At 38.2% G+C, this 23,449-nt stretch overlaps 1 protein-coding gene across 3 annotated transcripts in view; it reads left to right on the top strand.

Moving 5' to 3' along the window:
* GUCY1A2 (guanylate cyclase 1 soluble subunit alpha 2) overlaps positions 1-23,449 on the top strand; it is a 221,038-nt gene that overhangs the window by 52,118 nt on the left and 145,471 nt on the right. The window lies entirely within an intron of this gene.

Consider the following 23,449-nt stretch of genomic DNA (forward strand, 5'->3'; position numbering starts at 1 on the left):
CTAATGAAAGGGATAGAAAAGTGTATGCAAAATGCCATGAACATTTTATATTCACTTTGCTTTAGTGAAATGCATGGTGACACTGTCTTGGTTTAAGTCTGAGACTTCATAACTATGCCAAAAAAGCATATGAAACTGATGACGGACTGTCAATAATGTAAATTCTGTTCTAGAAATAATTTTAAAGAAACTTAGATACTTATGTTTACTGCAAAGTATACCTGTATGTGGGCTGGAAAAATACTTTTCTGTGTCTCAATGCCTTGCTAAAGGGCTGACATATTAAATATTGAATACTGGTTTTATAATGGATTTTATTGTGATTCAGGAATTGCAGAGCTAGCTGGCCTTGAGGACATAATTCCAACTCAGTTTATTATTTGCAACCACGTGACATGGGTGTGACAAATTGATACCTGAGGTAAGACCAAACTTTAAGTGCAATGGCAATGCAACAGCATTTTCAGTAGCTGTTTAGAATAAAGACCAGACTGATAGTTACTATGACTCCAGAGCACTTTGAAAATCCTATGTGTAGTCTTACGTAGTAAAACAAATAGAAATCCAGGATCACAGAAATGAAATGTTTTCTGAAGCAGTTACATACTTGTGATAGATAAGCAGCACCTGCTAGTGGCAACTGGCAGTGTGGCTATTTGAGAAACAGAAATGACTCAGGGCCTGATCCTCTGCTGTGGCCGATCTTGGGTTCATGGACATTAAAACCTGTGTAGAGTGACATTCAGTCTGTCAGGAGTGTGCTGCATTCATTTACTATTTGCAAGATGACTGCTTGAGTTTCTAGGCAAGGAGGAATTGGGGTCATGACAATTTCATAGCTGCTTTCCAAGTTTAGCTTTACATACATATGCTAGCAAGTTGGCATAAATTTGAACTGGCACAATGCAAGAGGCCTGAACTGCATGTCAGAAAGGGCATGTTAGACAGATTAGCCTACATGCAATTAGCTCCCAAAATTATTCAAGAATTTTATCTGATATAAACATAGTCATGACAGCTGACTGTATCTACACTAGCAAGCATTGTTGAGTGCTAGGAACAGACCTGGAGGGCAAAACAGCAACTGTTGACTACTCAGCACTGACATCATTTGTATTTCTGTGGGTTTTACTGTGGATGGGCTCTCATCTGGTTCTGTGAGCTGGCTGCCCTTTGGAATGTGGAGTTCAGAAGGGAAACTCCTAGAGAAAAGTCTGCTCTCTAAGCCTGCTCTGCCAGGCTTTGCTTCTGAAGTGAGATCTTGATCAAAATTAAAACACTATAGCAGATAAACAGCATCTGAATCTACAAATTTACTGAAACAATTAAGTGTTTCAATCATAATTATTGTGCTATGACCTACATAAACTATTCATTCTTTTCTGTGCAGCCTCCAAGGGGAAAGTTGCAGCTAGTTAGTTCAAATGAACCCTGATCTTTAAAGAAGACCTTTGAGTAGATAGTTTTGAATCCTGAAAACAACTCGTTGGAGTATCTACAAATTGGAAAAATCTTAAATCTCAGATTTACCATTGTTCTATTACTGTTCTAGACAGTCTGTCTGTCTGCTAGACATACAGGCTTTTCAGTTACCTTATTGAGACACACACATCTCCCCAGGCAGTGCACAGGAAAACAGATACCTGGGGCTCAATTCAGTTTTCTACTCTGAATTAATTGTGTGCCTGAGATGCCCTACAGCACATAAGAAGGTCTCGTAGGGCTGGTGGAAGTGTGGGAGACCTGTGCCCTTTTGGAGCAGCAGTAGGAAGCCAAGAGCAATACCACAGAACATGTCAAATGCTATTAATGCAAATGTGTCAGCCAGTAAATTTAATACATACATTTTATGCTTTGTTGCACTATGCTTATTCAATGTAGAAATTGTTATTTGCGTGTAACCCCCAAATTCATACAATTAGCAATGCCAAAAGCAGTGATGCTCCACTGTGAAGTGCTAAGATACATGATTGTATCATAAAATAATACCTCATGATGATGATGGCTCACCGTGCATTTGAATGAGTAGTTAGCAGGGATTTGTCATATTCATGACTATAGAAATGTCCTTTTCCATTCACTATCAGTGGACGGTAGCTGGTTTTCATTTGTGTTGTTTTGGTTTTTTTGTGGTTTGGGTTTTTTTTAAAGAAAATTCTTTTCTGTTAGCTTGTTCCACATTTTCTAAGTTGTAAGTTTATAAAGTCTTACTTCTGCACAGCAGCACAGTTGTAGTGCAAGATTCTGAATTTCATCTGTGTCTTTTGTTACATCTTTTTTTTTGTCTGGTTGTCAGCAGTTTAGTATTTTAAGAAAGTATTTATTCCATGATAAGTCTATGTTTTGATATAATAACATTACTATTCCTTTAAAATTAGACTATGTATTTGTCTTTCTAATTGAAATTCTAATTGAAATAGGACATTTGTGCCCTAATTCAACCAATGGACTTCATGATCTTGGAGGTCTATTCCAAACTTAATGATTCTGTGATTGTTTGATAAAATGTTGAGCTTTTTAGAAATTTTTAAAACATGCTGGATCTTTAAACGTGCTTTCTAAGAGAAGAAGATCCATTCATTGACTTCAGTTGGCTTTCTCTCAATCTAGTATTGATTTTAGTAAAGTACTGCTACCATCAGTAGCCCAGTTAGATTTAACAATTTAAGTGCATTCTTGAATGTTGGAATATGCTTGAAATAGTTCTTTGAAAAGAGATAAACTGCCAAAAATACACCAGATTTCAAGGGTTTGACCACAAATAATGCTAGTTCCTGTCAAAAGATGTATTTGGGACAGAAAGGAGGTGTATTGACTCTTTCCTCAACTGGACAGATCAGAACAAGTTTAAATTATTTCCTGCAGAAAAGATAATGCAATTTTTGTTGTGAGTAGCAAATGATAAGCTTAAATTCCTAGTCAATCTTAGTTCTTAATGACAGAATCAAATACTGCTGCATGTTTGGAAACTGTCCGCCCAGCATGTTTTGTTTTCTGTGAAGAGCAACTGGAATTAGACACTAATTTGCAGCATAACTTCACTTTCAGAGCAAATCCTAATGATGGTGACATTTTAAAAAATACATTTTTGCAATAATGCCATTACAAAGCCATTTAGGCTTCATATGAGTAGCAGAGGTTATTGTTTTCTGTAGAAATATCAGATTTCTTCTGGAGGAGAAAACTGGAAAACATTTGTTAAATGTACCATAAAAGCAGAGTTACCCAAAGTTTTTAATTTTCCTTTTTAGCAGTCCAGTTTGATGAATTGTCCTGATTAGCTCTGAGGAAATTAATTTTAAAATTAGGTGGGACTAAAAGGAGAAAAATAGTGACATGCCTGGGAGTCGTCACAGACTGAATCACGTGAAGAATTAGATGTGTCAGCTAGGAAGAGGCACATTTATTCAGTTTGTTCTATTTACCTCACACCCAGGATCATGCTAACTGGTTCATTAGTGAATTCAGAAGCAGAGTACCACTGCCTAACCCATGCACTGGCCCAAACCTCCCTGTGTTGTGGTGTATCCCAGACCCATGGAAGGTTTCCCTGGCTGGCATGGGAGCAGTGCCAGCAAGTCTCTCATGGGAGTGGGCAGGCAGCACATGCCAGGAGATAGCAAAGTGAGCTCTGCCAGCCCTGACCTGCTCTTAGCTGCTGGAGAGGACTGAAATCACAGACCTGGTCTGCAAAGAGAACCAAGCAGTGATCTGGCTGCTGCAGACTCTGCTGGGCCACCTCTGAGCATGGGCACAGACACCTACAGCTGGTTTAGGGCCAGCAGGGAGATGCTCCAGGAATCTGCATGCCCCACACTGTGATGTGAGGCCTTGCACTGTTTAGCACTTGGGCAGAAAGGCTGCTGCAGGGCTGTTTAAGTTGTCTAAATCCTTTCTTTTTGGAGCTTTTTCTTGGTTCCTTCTGACTAGCCAGAAGTAATAATTGAGATAACAGAAATAACGACTTTGTGTAGCTCACTTCTCAAGCTGCACATTTTGAAGAAAGGAGGGAAAATGTGTTTTGATGAAAAACAGTCTCCTGGTTTAGTTCTGTAAATCAATAACAACAAAATAACTAAGGGAGGTTGCAATAAAATCAGAATGTACACTTTAATGTACATGTAGTCATGCATTTTAGCTCCTTAATTTGGCTATTCAGTTTGAACTGCAAGTGCCTGGATTTTTAAATCTAGAGAGACTACAAGTCTCTGGATTTTCAAACCTCTTGACTAATGGAATAGACAGCTTCATCACTGTCCTATGACAAAAGGGCATGCTAGAGAGTATGCCACACTAACTTCATTTCTTTAATTTAAGAGGCACATGTTGCTGGATGACAACTAGTGTGAAATTGGACATGGTTGGCTTACAGTAATGATATAATTTCTTATTTTTGCTTTATTATATCTGCCAAGTACAAATTTACCTGCAGAATTTGGTCAAGAGGAAAAAATATGAAAAAATATTAGCATCCTACAGAAAAGGCTTTGTTTTTATTTTAGCAGTTCTTTTTCTTCATTAGTCTTTTTTTTTTTTTTTTTAAGAGACTTATTTTAAGAAGATATAACTAGTTCTTTTATATGGCTCCAGAGATTGTATTTTATAATTATCCTTCAAACATTTATAATCTTTTAATAGCTGGCTTTTTTCCTCGACAACATGACAATAATTGCTAGATTAAAAAAATGAGCAATTTGATCAAGCTTAAACGCTGGCTTGATCCTATTTCTGTGGAAGTCAGGGAGACTTCTTCAGTAAGAAGAAAGTTGGAATTTGCTTCATGATTGTTTCTCTTCTCCTGCAAAATCCTCTTTCACTCATCCAAGACAGCAAAGACTTCTGCTTTCAGTCACAGTGAAATCTGGTCTAACTACATTGATTCAAGGGGCTTATTTTTGTAGAGATCAGTATAAGTAAGAAAAGGATTTATCTCAGTTGGATTCATGCTTCTTGTTAGTGAGTCAATGTACTATATAATTGGTGCTGTCAATAAGACTTTCCCAGTATTGATTTCTTTTTCAGTATGGAAACAGATGGAATATATCATAGGGTGTAACTGATATGAATGTACAGTATCTTGCAAAAAAAAAAAGAGAGTTTTTATTTGGCTGGGGCTTTTAATCTTTCATCCTGAGATTTTAAAATAGCAACAAAGTGACATGTATCATTATCCATTGCTCATTTTGTGTAGTTCAACTTTCCTAGAAGTTGCTGACAGAATTGTAACTGTTTGAAGGGTTGGATCCTAACGCAGGAAGTGCACAAGGTGCTGCTTATTATTTATAGCACCCACAAGGTGCTATGGATAGAATATCAGAAAACACATAATTTGAATCTTAGTCAATTCAAAGTTAATGAAAGAGAAGACTGTGAAGATAGAAACAAAATCTGACAAAACTCACATGCTCATAGCTTCATTGAGAATTGGCTTTTAGCTTGAAAAAGTTATACTTGAGATAAAAAATGTTCTCTAATGTAGCTATTAGAAAACAGGAAGGAGAGGGTCTTTTCCAAACAGATGGGAGAGCCTTAATACAAAATCTTAGAAGGAGACTTATATTGTTTAACTTTGTGGAAGAACAGTTTTGAGTGGTTGTTTTGATAATCTGGGAGTTCTTAGGCAATCTCAGTTATTATATTTTAGAGCCAAGATTTCTTTGGCATGGATTTTTTTATGGCCTTTGACATATTTATTTTTGCTGCAGTTTTTCCAAACCAGCAGGGACCATGCTTAGATTGTGCTTAGAAATCTGGAATATGTTCAAGCAATAAAAGAGGGAAAAAAGATAATTTTATTCTTATAAGTTCTGATATAAAAAATAGCTAAAGGGGTCATTGATTTATGTGTTCGGTACTTCCTTTATATTTTGGCAGATTTATATATGTGTATATATATTTTAACTATCTATTTTTCACCTGTGTATGTGTTACAAGAATTCATGCAACATAAATTAGTATGTATGTCCTGTCTGATATGTTCTTTGTGAGGCATGAGCCATTACATTATGTCATTTAGAGATTATAACACATTCAGGAAGTTTAAATTATTCATTTTTACAAAAGGAATACAAAATTAAATTCTGACTCGAGCATGCCATTTCAAACCACCTTGGTTCTCATTAGGGTTCTGATAATCTAATGTTAGATTCATTACCATCTAAAATTATTGCAATCTGCTGCCTTTTGTTTTGATTCAATGTCCGTAATTATTCCACGTGATGTCAGTGATTACTGAGGCTGCTTTAGGAAGAGACGCAAAGACACGGCAAGAAAAGATGATCAAGCCAAGTTTAGATTTGTTATGTGGTTGTATGTGTGCGTCAGAAACTACATTTTAGTAGTGTGTCTGTTTACACTTGGTGTTGCATAGGTTCCAGAAAAGGAGGAATTATGCTGCAAGATAAGGAAAACAAATTAAATATAGTTTTGAATCATTCAAGATTGAAAGGAATGACTCCTGGCTGTATGAAGATGAAACTTCTGTTGTATTGAATAATTTTTTACTTTGATTTCTTTTAAAGACAATATGTGCTCTTTCCTTTGTAGAACCTACTCCCTTTCCATACAAAACAGAATAAAACACTCATACCTGCTGAAAATGAATGCTACTGACCCCAAATTACATTGTAGTTTATAGAATTTGAAACACAAAAATATTTACTCTCAATATATTTACTATAGTAATATGTTCTGTTAAGTTTTTCTTCTTTTTTGTAAATCAGTAAGGCTGTCTTTGCACCTTTTATGAGTGGGGTTGAGGAAGAGGAAGGATGACGCAAACTTCATTTCTATTGTCTGTTTTCATATACCTTTTTATGAACATTTAATAATGTAACACTACATCACAATCTGATCCATCATAAAAAAAGTTATAGCTCTGAGGCAGCCTGAATCCACTGGAGGGACAACACTGTGGGTAATGTTGCATTTCAGTTGTGTTTGGCAATGTTAAAAAACGTGGGTATGAGAACTAAGACATGCTGGTGTGATGGTGGGTGCTATTTGAAAGATATTTTTCATCCCATAATTTTATTTCTCTTATATATTCAAATCTTGGTTGGCAGAAGCTTTTGAGAATTTTGGTAATTTCCTCTCTTTGTCCATTTGTTTGTCTGTGGTTTTTTTTTTTTTTTTTGGTTTTTTTTTTTTTTGTTTTTTTGTTTTTTTTTTTTCTAGTACACATACCCACCTTTCTTTTAGAAGTTTGTATTCTTTTAGAGACAGAAGGGGCTTATTTAGAGTAAATCAAAACAGAATCTCTGGCTAGACATACAATAGATTCAGCAGATCTTGCGTGTTTTAGTTTCTGATACATCCAATTAAAGGACTTTTAATGTTCTGTGGCTGGAATTAGAAAGAAGTAGCAGAAACCTGTAAAATGTTAGAGTTCTCAAATAGATGTATATTTATTGGAGTACTTAACATGAAGAATAACTTAGGAAAATCAAATTGAAACCTATGAAAAAAAGCTGTTTGTTCTGGCTTTTGCATAAAGAAATGAAAAAGCATCAAGTTCGATGCCAGTAAACTGTCCATTTGTGGAAGCAGCTGTAAATCAAGTACTGCTTTATTATATTGCTGCACATTTTGAATAAGCTGGATTACTGCAGTGGGAATTATTTTACATTTGTACTACTGAAAATGAGAACATGATGTTTCCTGAAGTCACTAGCCAAAGTTAATGACAAAAGACAGAATTTACTAAGGAGAAGAAATAAAGAAGAGAAAAAAAAAATCAATGTTAAAATCAAATTTTAAGAGATTACAATAAATAGCCTTGTACTCTTACTTAGTTCTTAGTCTTACTTTGTTAGGTTTAAGAGCTACCATTTATTTTGTATGATACGGAAAAAGGAGAACATGAATTGAAATAGGCTAGAGATAAGTGTGATGTCTGACCTGTGTTAGAAAAGCAGGCTCCCTTTCCAGCTTAAAGATGTTTTTTCCAGATGATACAAATAGCAGATTGTAGTTGATTACCAGTAAGTATGATCAGAGAGAAGATCCTTAGAAACTGGCCCCAGATCACCTGGAAAATTCAGTAACCAACGAGATGAAACCAGATTCTCTGGAGGCATTAAAACTTTTTACTCCCACTGTAGAACAAAGACTAATGACAGTCATCCCATCAAAGAGTTTTCTGTTCGTTTTTATAAGAAAGAGAAAGGAATTAGTGGCTAAGTAAAAAACAGATTACAGAACACCAAAAATTAGCTGTGTTGAAACAAATCCTAGAACTTCTCACAGCAAAGCTGCTAAAATAGGAGAGAAGTTCTGCTTTTGCTGACTCTGAGCTCCCAGGGTGACTTTGTTGTTAGCATCCCATGTGGGGCTATTTGGCTTTCTAGCTAGGTCAGTTTGGAATCCTGATCTCTTCCTCCTCACCTCAAGCAGCAGCTGCTTAGACTTCTGTAAGATAGCTCTCAGGGAAAAAAAAAACCCCAGCAAAAAAAACAACAGCAAAACCAAACAAACCCCCAAAATCACTTGAAAAACCCCCATAAAAGCAAACATATCTCCTGGGCACAAAGTACATCAGCAGCCCTGGTGATTCTGTCTGGTGCTGGTCAACAGCAGGCAGAGGACAGGAGAACAGAGGACCATAGATTAGACTAACATAGCAAATCTAGTGCTGTAATTGTAGTGTTATCACAGTGCCAGGAAAAAGTACATTATTAACTTCCTTTTGAAAAGAACGCCTTCTATTCCAAGGCTAATGAATGAATAAGCGTAGGTAAATCATTACTTCTGTGCAAGGAATTGAGCCTGGCTAATCAGGAAATGTGTGAAGCTGATGCTGTTTGCCAAATACAGGCTGTTGGTGGAATTGGTTGTTCAATGAGAGTAATGGCACAGCTGCATCAGTGTGAGAAAACACAGCATGTCGTGTTTGCTGGTCTAACTAAGAAAAATATGCTCTGATGTTACCTGGGGAGGTGTACAGAAGTCAAAATGAAGACAAAGAGGGGGAAATCACTTTGGCATTACGTAGCCTAAGCAAAAGAATCAGTCTCTGTTAGCAGAATGCCACCTAAGTTTGATAATGAATATTCAGTGGAAAGGCATGCCCACAATTCATCTGAAATGGATTTTTAGACATCTGCTGGGTTGCACCAGGACAGAGATTTTTCTGTTCTTCTTGTCCCAAATCTGATAGTATTGATATATCTGAAAATATAATTTCTTCATCTGTTTATTGTATGAAATATTCCTACAAGTTATCCAACCTTACCACCTTTTTTGATTGAAAGTGCCTGTTTCAATAAGACCATTACTTCTATATTTAATCACTTTATTTAGTCATTTTAGGATTGAGGAGTTTTGAATTTGAGTCCACATGAATACATATTTTGTTTTATTGTTTGGCTTAAGTAATGTATACCTGTGAAATATGTCTCTTTCCTTGAATTATCATTTCCTGACACAAAAAGATATTTTGCTAGGGTGTTTTTGACCAGCTACTGTCAGTGTCTTCTGTAGCTATTAAGAATGCATCTCCCAATCTTACTTTAGGGAGGGATTGTTTTTGAGGGTGGCTGAAGAGCTTGCTACAGTGAGCTTAATGCTGTGTGCCTACAGCAGCTCTGCATATGAAACTGTCACCAACTAGGAAAAACAGTAATGTTTAAAATACATTCCTCAGGTATATTGCCAGTTTGAAGTCTCATTCCAGAAGAAAAAAATTGCAGGTTGTTTCACTGATTAATTTTACTGTTAGGTTTATTTCTGGAAGATTTATTCTGTTAGAAACTAAAATATTTGGAACAATCTTGCTTATGCAAAATGTTTCATTTCCTGTGTGATCTGATTTTAATACAAAATCAGAAATTTTAAGTTCTATAATGAGAATGTCCTGATATAACAGTTTAAATGTTAAGGCGCTGTGAGACAGCAATGTTGTTGTAATTTTTTTTGTGTGAATCAGAGACAGTTTTTCTGATGTTGTTGATTTACACACATGAAACTCTGAGATTTGATTGATCTTTGCAGAATTTAGGCATCTGGTGATGTGAAGTGAGCAAGACACCATATGGAAGTTGATCTCTGGAAAGCTTTTATAGAATGAGCTTTGATTTCATTTTTCTCCTGATTTCAATCACTAACTGCTTTTGTGAAATATGAGCATTAAAATGTTGTGAACCTTTGCAATCACTAGAGAATATATTTTATATATATGGTCATCCATGTTTAAATGGTATATAATTTCAGAGCATGGGACAAAGCTGCAGTGGAGATCTCTATGTAGTTAAGTTGTCTGTTTATCCATTTATTTCACTGGGCCAGGATTTTTACTCTGGGGGCTTCAAAGCAATGAAATGCCTTGGTAATCTGTGATCATTTAACATACTTCTGTTAGGTTATTGTGTATGAAATACAGTGGTGTTTCCAATTGACTGAGGGGCCATCAACCTAAGCAGAAAGGAAAGAAAGTTTAATTCTTCCATCTTTTCACAACTCACTAATACATCATAATGACTTTTCATAAACGATATCTTATTTTCTTGCCTGTTGAGCAAAGGGTGTTATTTCCTTTCACAAACATGTGTGGGAAGAAATTGGGGAAAATGGCTAGTTACACTGTTTAGCTATGACTGACAAATCACAAATGTCATCAGAGAGTTGTTTGTGCCAGACTTTCCATTTATTTCCACTGATGCAACATTCACTTGTAGGTACTGGTAGATATAACCTAGAATGTTTTGTGTGCTGCAATAAAAGGTGAACCAATTTAGATCATTTGAGAAAGGAGGGATTTTCCACTTATTTGTGACCCTGTGTCCTGGAATGTGCTGCTGTCAAAAACAGCCTCTCCATTAATTCCAAATGATTTCAGACTAGGCCTTTTCATTGCTCTAGCTCAAGAGCATCCCTTTTGGAGAGCCATGTGTTTTGAAAGCAATTGGAAAATTTGTTTAAACAAAAGATCTCATACTTCTCATCTTGTGAGAAAATTTGTCTCTTAACAGAGAAATAGGCGATCATATTCTGCTTTTCTGTGTCATTTCTTCTTACCTGAAGCTCGGTAATCATCATCATTTTATCTCATTTCCTCGACAGATATAAGAATAGTTACTTATTTTTAAGGAATCAACTGATCTGTGAATAATGCCATTGATTTAAATCAAAAGACTCTTGCAGTGTGATTAAGGACTGCTAAATCTTACTGTCTTTTAAAAAATTATTATTATGGAATATTATGCAAGAACATAGTATTTGAGAGAATTAGTTTAATTTATTTTAACTTTATAAATAAATCATATGATCACACTTGAGAAGTCAAATTTTCTGTATTCTCAATACATCAACCAGTGTTTTATTTCATAGAATCATCAGCCTGATAATGCAATAACATTTAATATTCCTTTAATTGTTCTCTATAGTGTTAATACTTTATTAAAATTTTATGAAAAATAATGCAATTACAAAAATTAAGCATTCTGGAGGGCACCATGTCTAGCCAAATATTGCAAGTTATATATGAAAACTAGGGAGAGATTCCTTGATTTTGTGTTTGTGTTAATTTGAGTATTACAAAATTAAACTGCTAATATTCAGAGAATAGAGGATTTCCAGTGTAAATGTGTAGGAAAAGTCTACGTGTTATAGAATATTACAGCACTCTAGCCATATCTGGTATCAGTGCAAAATAATTTCCATGTAACACACAGCTGTGTGTGATTACACCAGTTCTTACTGCTTGTTGAATCCAAGTAGATCCTGACTTGTGCAGAAGGAAGAGAGCATTTATGAGAGCCTGTGCTTGTAAATGAAGTACAGGAGTCAATGACAGGCCATGTAAACCCAAATAAATGAAAATGCAGAACAGCTACTGAAGACACACGTATTACAGATGCTCAATAAAACTTAGTCCACAGTTTTAGCTGAAAAGGCTGAAGATTTACAGGTAAAACCCGAAGAGAATAAGGTGGACTAATTTCCACAAAGAGAATGTTTTCTTTTTGGCTCTTCTCATAAGACCATTTTCACCGGAGACTTTAGGCAGGGCCCCCTCCTCAGCTGCACAGGGGAGAGAAAGTTGTGGGTCAAGATAAGGACAGGGAGAGATCACTCATCAATTACTGCCAGGGCCAAAACAGACTTGACTTGGGAAAATTAGTTTAATTTATTACTAATCAAATCAGAGTAGGATAATGATAAGTATAACCAAATCTTAAACCCTTCCCTGCTGCTTCTTCTTGGGCTTAAACCACTCTTCAATTCCCGGCCTCTTCCCCTCCTTCTGACTTTTGCGAAGGGAGTAAATATCTGAAATGTGAAATTTTCAAAGATCTGAAAACTGACTTTTGAGATACAGATTTTAGGCTTAAAGGCTTTAATACTCAAAAGAATTGTTGGAGTCAAAATGCTGAAAATGGGAAGGCTCATCAAATGCTCTGCTCGTTAGGGAATTCCCATCTCCAAATTAGCTGCAGGTCAGTATTTGCATTGGTTATGAATTGGTTGGAGTTGATCCCTGTGGATGTGTGTAAGGACAGCTTTTCATTAGCTCCACTCAGCCTGTCATCCTGTCCTGGGTGAGGTGGCCATGTTCCAGCAGCAAGGTGGCTGTGTTAGCATCGTGCTGTGTTATTTTCTGCTCCTTGGCAGGGTGCTTCAGCTGAGGCAGAGCACTGCTGGGGCAGCCCTGCGATTTCTGGGGCTGGCTGGTTTGTGATCTGCCTGCCACAGACAGTCCTGAGAAGCTGTGCAAAGCTCCCCTGGGGTATCCAGGGGCAGGAATCTGCAAGCTGAGTGGGGAGCTTCAGAGGCAGCAGTTCTCAGTATTTTTAGACTGATCACTTGTGTTGTCCTTTGCTGTAAAGGCTGGGTCTCCCAATTCCATCCACACTCACGCTTGCCCCATCCCACCACACCCCCTCCAGGCTTTGGTGGCTCCCGTGCAGCAATGGGGAGCAGCAACTTGCTTAAATGCATTCTTCAATTTGTGCAGAAAAGTCAAGGCAATAGAGAATGACTGTGCTTTGGTTTCAAAATATCACCTTCAACATTTTTTTTTCATTTCACTACCATATCAAGGAAATGTCAGATAGATGTAGTGAAGAAAATTGAAGCTAAACAGATATTTTAATGTGCACAGAAATGTGAATATTCACTACATCTGACTGTTCCTTCTCACACTATATCCTATTTATAGTTAAATCAAAGGCATTTTAATGTTTTCATTTGCTTTTCATTTCTTGATATGTTGTAAAATAAGTACTTTGTGGAAAATGACACCCTTAACCTGAGGCTACTAAACCAGGCCAATGCATTCTTCCCAAATTCATTAATGCAGCGTGTAGGAGACTCCACAAGGAGACTGTCTTTTACTGGCACCTCTCAAATATGCTACTTACAGCAGGTTATGGATGAAAGGTCTCTTAATGATGTGGTGGATTATGTTGAACACTCTAAAAGAAATTCAACCTTTTTAAGAAATACAGAGAAAATATAAAGGCCTGGTGCAGTTCTCACTAAAATCAGCTTGATATATTTACAATGACTTCAGTGAGAGGTAGAATGGGTTTTTCTTATTATAACTAACTTAAGAATTATTGGACTGGGAAAAGAAGAAATTTCTTCTCCTCATGTTCTGAAAATTTATACTGCACCAGGAGAGCAGAATTGATTAATCCCAATATCAAATTCTAATGATAGAGTCTTTTATCAAAGCTGCAAAAGTACTTGATCTATGGGGTAATAAAAATCAAAGCAAAGTAAAAATACCAACAGAGGACTCCAATTCTCATCAGCTTCCTTGGTGTGGTGCTGGCAGGAATTTTGAGCAGATTTATGTACTTAAGATGAATTAGGGAAAGAGTCAGATTCTGTAAGTCCTAAAGTTGAAAAATTCTGCAGGCTAGCTAGAGCATGGGCTAAGAGATCTTTTAATCACAGGAATTTTAAAATACCTAGGTTGGTGGTGAAATGTGATATCTCCTAATGGTTGCTATATATATATCTGTTCTCACAGATCAAAGGGGAATGCTGCTTCTGCTGCTCCTTGCCTACTGTTTTCATGAATAAACATATGCACTTATTTAACCATTTCACTGCTTTTTGCGAAGAACCAATTTCCACAAAGAAACAAGTGAGCCTGAATCTGAGAAAAAAAAGCACTTAGCAAGAAATATCACATAAGTAAGAGTACTTCCTGCTAGTAGGACATCTCAGGCAGCTGGGACAGATCTTGTTCAGAGGAGAAGCTCTTGAAAGGAGGTGAAGAGTACTAGGGGAAGGATTAAGTGAAAGACTGATTCGTGCACCCGCACAAATCTTGGGCCGAAGACAGTAAGAACTAATTCAGAAAGTAACAACACTGTGGAAAATGGCAACATCCACGCTCCCTTCAGTGTACTGACACATTCCTCCATAATTTTGCTTGGTTGACATTGATAGAAATAAATAAAAAATATCTGTCTTTAACAAGCTGACAGATAATATTTGTCAGTTATAAAGGTTTTCCCAGGCATGAGATAGTTAGATATTTGATTATGTAAATATATATAACATTTATCTATTTTTATAACCAGATGTTTAACAAAAATTAATTGGAAATTAATATCTTTCATAGAGAATATTAAATATGGGAAATTTCCCTTCTACTTTGATTGATCTGTTGTAATTAAACTGTGGTGGGATCATAAGTACAAAAATGCATTTTGCTTTGCTTGAAATATGAAATTAATGCAAGTGTGTGGCTTGGAGCATGTTATTGCTACCACCACTTTCACAGTTCACAGATCTTGAGTTTGTTGCCCAGAGTGGCTGTGGATGCCCTGGCCCTGGAATTCCCCAAGGCCAGGCTGGAAGGGGCCCTGAATAAGATGGTCTAGAGGAAGATGTCCCTGCCTTTGATGGGGGTGGGGGTTGGAACTTGATCATCTTTACTGCCCCTTCCGGCCTAAGCTATTCTAGGATTCTGTAATTCTAAACAAATGAGCATGTCTCTGAAAATTGTTTCCACTCCTCTGCTCCTGACCAAAGCAGACTTTTTAAACACTGATACTGCATATTTTTAACTCTGAGTTGTTGGAGTAAGATGGGCAGCTGAATATCTGCACAGAGTATACTGGCTTTTAATAGAGAGACATGTATTGTTGAAATGTAAAACTCTAGCATGCTAATCAAGGTGTGTGCAACCTGAAAACAATCTTAGGGAATGAAATAGATTTTGCAGTAAAATGAAAACCACAAAATCATAGAATATCTTGAGTTGAAAGGGACCCATAAGGTTCCTCAAGTCCTACTCCCTCTTGTCACAGGACTACCTAAAACTAAACCATATGGCCAAGACCACTGTCCAGATGCTAATTGGTTGATAGGTGTTTCAGGTAAAATGTTTTCTGGATGCTCTCAGGGTACTGCAGGGGCCAGGGCCCCCTGAGTGCCAGGAGCTGTGGGAGTCTGCAGGGTGAAGGGGCAGCACCTGGCAGCCAGGATGTGTCCCAGGGACCCAGACTGGGAATGTGGGGGCAGCCCAGCACCAGCACTGGGACCTCCCTGGGGTTGGCGATGGGGAAAGACTGATATTGGGCTGGAACTCGGGCCCTTGGATGGGCCCATGGCCAGGGAGGGCAGGGCAGGGCTGTGAGGGCATGGCTGAGGCAGGACTGACAGCCCAGGGGGCTGATGTGGGGTGCAGGGCCCTGAGCAGGGCCAGGGGTGTCCTGGGAAGCTGGACAGGGACTGTCAGGCCAATGGTACCTTTGGGACTCACACAGGTTGTGTTTAAGTATATGAAGTTATTTATTCATGGAAAAAAAATCAATCTGTTCTCGGTGTGTTGATGTTCAAAGGGATTTTGAAATTCTCTTAGGAACACTGGTGAGTTTCTTCTTGTGGTGTTGCCCATGCCATGTTCTGCCTGTCTGCCCTGTTGAGTTCACCCACTCCTCTGCTTGAGAGCATCTGTAAGGGAAGGTGACCAAGGAGCACATAGGGTTGAATTCTGACTCTTTGCTGTCTTGTGAAGATAGATGTTCCTTTGACAGAATTCTTTTCCCATTGTTTTTATTCCACAGGGCTAGATTTATCTTGCACTTATCCATGTAGCAGTCAGGAGTACCCTCTTAAAAGCAATTTCTGTGTCTTGAAGCAGGAAAAGATAAACTGTAAATAGTTTTGGCCTGTTTCAGGTGGAATCCACTGTTGCCTTTTGTTTATCTAGTTGGTTTGGCAGACTAATGTGTTAAGGATAGAGTCATCTCCTTTACCTTTTCTCCTTTTCCCCTTTCACATGTCCTTACAGGTGGCTCCATGCTTTTGATATGTCATGCATACCTATGCTTCTTGTGGAGCAGATCCTATCTAACCCTAACTTGTTTGCTTTTAATCTGCCACACTTACTCTTTTCATACCAAGAAATTATTTTAGAGGTCCAAGTTTACAACTGAAAGATATGAATGTTTCTCTCATTATCACTTTCTCTCTCTTTTACATTATAGAAAATGAATGTATTCCCACCAAAATTTTGGATTTCCTAAAGGTACAATATTTTGCTGCCAGTCTGGGTTTGTGAGGTATCTGTGACTTACAGAAAATCTTACATTTGGTCACTTTGCTCTGAAGGCTGTTGCATGTTATGAAACACTCCAGGGTTTGCTATAAATAGCGAGAAATTTTTAACAGTCACTTTGCTGCTGTGTGGAATAATATTCTTTTGACAATGCAGTGAGCTGGAAATACAAACTTGTAAGCAAATGCTGAGAGTTGCAATTTCACAAGAAGCCAAGCACATCCTGAGTTGTGCTGAGCAAACCTTATCTAGTTTATTCAATTGTATCAGGCATCGACTGAAAAGTTATTTTTCATTTCTATGGAGATGATATGTATTTCTCTTAGGTTGCTTTTTAAATAAAACAGGGGTGTAATGGAAGACAGTATTTTGTTATTTTTGTCTACAGAAAAATAGCAAATCAGGGTTTCATTAGAATAAATTTTTTTTCTTATTTTCATGAATCTTTCTCCACAGCTAGTTCTGCTGGCTGTGGCTTTGACTTACCCCACTCTACAAGCAGAGCAGGAGTATTGGAGAGGTTTTAATGGCTGTTTCTTTTTCTATCTTAAGGGTCAAAGTCATGCTTTGCCTATCTGGTGGTCAGCCAGCCACACTGCAGAACTAATTTTACAGGCTTAACAAGTCTTCATTTTATTGAATTGAGTTTTGGAGCATTTAAAATAGAAATTTGTTAGACCAATAGAGAACTTGTATTTCCCTTAATGTGCTTAACATATTGGCATTTAGGTATCTTTCAATGCACAGCACGACATTCGCTCCTATGAATTAAGTTTATTCTGATAGGAGGTAGACTTAACCAGTACAGGCATGTATGTCCAAGCCTTGTGCTCCCTTCACAGCAGAGAAATGTAAAGAAAATGTGTCTACACATGGGGCATGACTCATTTGACCATGACTTTGATGTCTCATGTAGATCATACAACTTTTATTCCAGAGGCACCTGTTTCTGTTGTTGCCTGTTGAAAGAGTCATAAACTGACTGAAGCAATGAATTCCACACTGACACTACATTAATTATCCCAGAATTAACTTGTGTAGTTTTTGTTTGAATACAAAATGATACCCTACTATGTCTCCCCTTCCTGTTTCCACCTAAATTTCTGTTAAGTCACTGGTTCATTCCTCTGCTTTCAAGACAGATTGATTGCCTTTGACAGGTCTCACAAATCAAATGCACAATCCAACTCTTCACCATAGTCCAACTCCTCACCAATGATGTTTCCTTTCTCACTCTCCCTATGAATACAAGAACATCCCATATTAAACTGTTTTTTTTCCAATTTGAGCCTTTTACTTTTTCTTCATTTCATAGACCAAGGTTGGAAGGAACCTCTGGAGGTCATCTGGTTCAACCCTCTGCTCAAGCAGAGTCACCTAGAGTCAGTTTCCCAGGACCACATCCATGTGGCTTTTGAGTATCTTCAAGGTTAGAAACTCCACAATCTCTGCAGGCAACCTGTAACACTGCTTGGTGTATAAAACAAGTGTTCTCTGCTGTTAGAGGGAGCCTCTTTTGGCTAGTTTATCTCTATGGCCTCTGGTCCTGGGCATCACTGGAAAGAGTCTTGCTCTGTCATCCCCGATCCCTTCAGGTACTTATGTACATGGATAAGATCATCCTGAGCCTTCTCATCTCCAGGTTAAACAGTACCAGCTCTCTCAGCCTTTCTTCATAGGGAAGAATGTCCCAGGTTCCTATCATCTTTGTTGACCTTTTCTGGATGCTGTCCAGCATGTCCATGTGTCTCCTGTACTGTGGATCCCAGAACTGGACACAGGACTCCAGGTGTGGCCTCACCAGTTCTGAGCAGAAGGGAAGGATGACTTCCCTCCACCAGCTGCAGCACTCCTCCTTCCAGAGCCCAGAGTACTTCTAGTCTTTGATGGACCGTGTTCAATTTGGTGTCCACCAGGATCACCAGGGCCTTGGCTTCAAAGCTTTTGCCACAGGATTTGTGTTTGACCTCTTTACATTGGCACAAAGTATTTTTTCCATATGCCCACACTCAGATTTTTCTTCTCTGGGGCAAACCATCAAATGTTTTCAAATTTTTTTTGTAGGTCATACTTTTTAGACCTTCCATTGCCTTCATTGCTTTTCACCAGGCTCTCGAATCGATCCACCTTTTTGTTATACTTTAAAAGGGACAGATTTGCCCTTCTGGGGTCTGAAAATTGGTGGTCACAGTATAAGGATTACTTCCGGTGTTTTGCAAGCTGTATTTTTTGTTTATGTAGTCCTGTATAGCGTTTTCTTTCTAAATCACAGCATGCCAGGTTGGCTTATATTCATTTGTTCTACTCTGCACTCTGGCCATCTTCTTAGGAAAAGTTAGCCTGCCTGTGCTTTTTTCATTTGATTATTTCTATCTAAATATATTTATTGCCCTTATTTTGAATTCTAGCTTTAGCCCATTTTTCCAATTTAAGACTTTTTTTTTTTAATTCCAGTGTTGTCTGTCATACTTTCAGCCCTTCTAGACATGTCATGGAAACATAGCAAGAAAGTCATTGCATTTCTTTCTGCAAGTGAACTGTTGTAACTGTACGGTTTTGTCCAGTGTTCACAAAATCCTCATAGCTTCTAACTCCTCAAATGTTATGAAATACCTTGCTGTAAATGTTCCTGAGTCACTGCCATGTATCCTATAGGATATTCAGAGAAGTCCAGTTGTTTTAAAATTTAGGTTAGCAGGTGGATCTCCTTTCTGAAAGTCACCCTAAACTCTTTGTACCTGGAAATTATGATGGTGATGGTGTTCAGGTTCAAGCTGATTTTGCCCCAGTCTTTCCATCCTCTAAATAACTATGAGCCTGATAAAGAAGCAGCTTTGTTTCTCTTACTGAACTTGTCCATTGTATAAAATCAAGCATGGATGTGCAACTGTGTATGAAAACGTGGCCTAGCACTGTAAGTTTCTAACCTAATCCCAGTTAATAAAACTGAAAAAAAAAGAAGACTATAATCACAGTTTGGGAGGGTTTATGCACTGATCAAAATCAAAGGAACAGCTCCATTGAAATTTGTGTATTACAGAGGCTGCAGAAAAGGTCTGGCCAATTAGAAGGAAAATCCTTTTTAATCCCCCAGTTATTTCTCAGGGATACCATCCTGTATTTCCTTAATCTTTTTGAGGAGATGTGTACACCTTCTCTCAATCACTATTCCGAAACACGCATCTTTGTATGGAGTAGTGTCGTACCTCAGTGCAACCAGTGAAACTTTTCCCTGTGCTTTTCCTTAAAGATTAGGCAGTGGATTTGGCATTTGATTCATAAGCTTTTTGGTCCTAGGGTGGCTTGCATCCAGAGTATGCAGAGGTTGTGCAGAGGGTTGGATATTGTGTACCTAATGAAGGAGCTGGTGTGCACTGCTCAGTTGGAGACTCTCCATGTTCCCAACAAGCAGCTTTAGAATCTGTCAGTATTTCTGAGCTGGGTCTTTGGGGAGAGACACTGAAAGAGCTCCCTGGAATCAGGAACCATTCTCTCCCTTTCTTTCAGTGATAGGGTTTTTGTTTTTCATCCCAGAGCTACTTAGGCTGCGCTGTCATTTCACTGCAACATAAGACTGTAGAATATGATATATATTATTGCTCTTTTCAAAGCATTCTCTTGCACCACTGTAAATCAGGAGAATGGCCTCTGAAAATGGTAGAATTAGTCTCATTTTATTCAGTGAGAATATAATTAAAGAGACAGGAAGGCAATGAAATGTAGCCGTAATGAAATAAAAGTGATGACAGGAATGTTCCTGTTTTTCCCTGCTTACAAGGAAGATGGATGATGCCATCCTGCTTGCCTGTAGGCTTATGGTCCAGGTGTAAAGCTGTCCAGCTTTGGGGAGGTGCCCAGAAGTGTGACTTACTATGGCAAGCTTCAGGCAAACCTGATACCCTGTAACATCAGCTGTATTTTTAGATAAAAAAGAAGAATATAAGAAGCATGAGAAATCAAAGAAAAGAGATGGAGGTCATGCTGGATCACAGTTGCAGACTGAAGTCTGCTAGAAGGTGTCTGAATCATATCTGAAACTTCTTTGGAAAGGAAAGGGCTTTGCAAAAGCTGATAAGAGTGATGCACTCTTAACTCTTCTCTACTGTTGTTCTTTACAAGACCTTAGTGTTTTGCCCCAGGAAATCTGGGGCAGTTTTTTTTCTGCTGTCCTGTTCCCTGATTTGGCAACTTGAAGAGACTGGCAGGCCATTTTCTAAAACATCCATCAGTCATCAAGAGGGACCAGGATGACAAAATCACTAATGTAACATGAACGAAGTGATAGGAAACATCAACAATTCCTGTTAAACAGAACATGTGATAATTTAGGGGATAAAGCTGAAATATCACTGAACCTTTGACAGTTTTAGGAAGCTAATCAGTTTTGTCCAGAGAATATCTTTGCAGAAATTTCTCAAAATGCTCTGGAAACAACCTTTTTGAAGCAGGAGGCAGCTCACTTGGTTATTATTAGTTAGGCATTTTACAGGATGGTGTGTCTTTTATTGCTTTTCACACATAAGTCTCCAAGTGTCTTACAGGGTGGTCAATAGCATTGTTCCTGCTGCACTGAAAGGCCACATAAGAAATCAGGATTGATAATTTGCCTGAGGTTACCCAGAAGCAGAGCAGAGGACTCCAGAGTGCCTATTTAGTATATTATTTACACAGTCAGTGTTTCCTGAGAAAAGTCCACCCGGGGAAAGTTGGCACAATATATTAACACAGACAGTGATCGCATCAAAGAGTTTAACACCTCAAATTGACAGAGGCGAAGTGGGAGCACAGGGGGATGCATTGATTTTCTTCTAGTCTCACAGCAGGTTAACAGGAGAAACACACCTCCAAGCCAGGTGCCTTGCCTTGCTGACATGCAGCTCAAGCCCAGGCTAGGCTGGCTCAGCCAGCGTCTGTGGTCACACTCTCTCTATCCTCCTGAGCTGAAAACACCTTGTTTTCACCTGGAGATGGAAGAGGCAAGTGAGGAAGTGATGGAAGAGGCAATATGAGATACTTTTATTTTGCACAAGAGTGAAACTCTACAAACAGAAAACTCTCCGGCACAGGGGAACAAAATAGGAAGAGAATTTAGAAACGCTGTACCATGTATTTCATATTTGGCAACTTGTACTTCAGAGTCCAAATAATTTTGCATGTGCCCTTTTGAAAGCATGAGCCTGCATGCATGAAGAAAGCATCCTATTTCCCAGGGAGCCATGTTTCAAAAGTAGAAAAAGAACACTTAGCCATGGAGCATTAAATCAGCTCATGTAGTTTGCTGACTAGCTTTCCCACTGAGATGAATGTCCCAGAGTGAGGCTGAGAAAGCAAGGCTTATGAATGTAAATATTAGTAGGTGTGCAGGAAAATAAATCAGAAAATTTGACAATTTTAATGACTTGCATTTATTATTTTCACTTGCTGAGTTCCCTGGCTGATATCAGAAGCTGAATGTTAGGTTTCTAGCAGAGAAGGCAGAGGGCAATAGGGACAGGATAGGCTCAATTCCCATGTTGTCATAGAGTTTACAATGACAGCATTATGTAAAAAAATATTATTTAAACTTTATGTAAAAACAACTGTTTAAAAGAAGTGCTTCCTAAAATGTCCCCCAGACATGGAAATACCATGTAGGATTACCTGTCACCTCAGCAGGAGCTTTCAGACCACTGGACACTTAAATCACATCATTATTACAGACACCTCTGGATTCCCTGATGGAGGTTTTTCTATTTTGCTTGCTAGGATTATGGATGGAAGGAGGATTAAATGATAAGTGAATAATGTGACAGCAAGCAAATGGCTACATGATGAAAGAAATGGTGACTGGAGGAGGCCTTTTCATTTTCTGATATTGTGTGGAATAGAAAACACAGATACAAGGCATTATGGTGCCTAACACTGCTTAGGTGCACAAGGTTTGTGTGTTGTGCCTGTGTTGACTGTAAGATCCTCAGGGTAAGATCTGTGGGTATTTTAGATCAGTACTGCCCTGGTCTTTGTGCAGTCCTGGAATGGAAATATTAATGGGGTTGTTTTTCGTGACAGAGGCTATGGCGAGCTGTATTTACAAAGAGATAAAGTTTGTCTGATTTAATTTAGTTTTCAGTGTCCATTTCAGTCTGGCAGTTTTGTGCTTGAGTGCTGTCATGGAGCAAGAGGTGACAATCCATGACCTCAGTGATATCCACCCTTGGACAGTGCTCAAAACATCTAGACATCTAACAAGCAAATGCAAAACCTATAAACCAGTGTGATGAACCACCTGATGCTCCTTCCCTACTCTACCTTCTGCTATCCCACAAATACAAATTGGATGAAGCTCTGTTACCAAGAAATCTGTAGATTCTAACTGAGTGTCAGCCTTCCACTCTGCTGCATGTATGGGAAGGAAAACAGGAAACAGGAGGACTAGTACGATATTTCCATGCCATTTGTTATTTTATAGAGCTGTTTTTCACATCTATTTTTATTTGATTCCTCTATAAAATGGCCACAATTGACTTGCATTAGATATTTTGCTGGAAAATAACAGAAGGCCCTTCATTTCACTAACCTGCTTTCAGACAGTTGCAATTTCTCTTCCCTTTTTTGCTTTTTGTAATTTATAACTAAGTAACAGAGAAAGAACAACTCAGAAATTTGCTTGTAAGTCCAGGTACATCTAGGAGCATTATTTAGACAGCACTCTGAGAATACATATTATTGCTTTCTTATTTAATTGGGTACAAAAAAAATCCAACATCTGATTTGGGAATACTTTTGTGTCAGTTTAGGTTATTTCCTGACTCAATTTGGTGAGCAGACTGTGAGTCTCATTACTTGAGTAGGTGAGTGCAAGAAGCTTCCATATAAAAGGCTACAGTTAATTGTTTTAGCTGGAAAGACGGAGAAAGTAGAACGAGGATCCACATCTATAAGCTGATTTTT

Source organism: Agelaius tricolor, unplaced genomic scaffold, assembly GCF_023055355.1.
Source record: "Agelaius tricolor isolate 1412-34295 unplaced genomic scaffold, bAgeTri1.0.p SCAF_9, whole genome shotgun sequence".
Lineage (NCBI taxonomy): Eukaryota > Metazoa > Chordata > Aves > Passeriformes > Icteridae > Agelaius > Agelaius tricolor.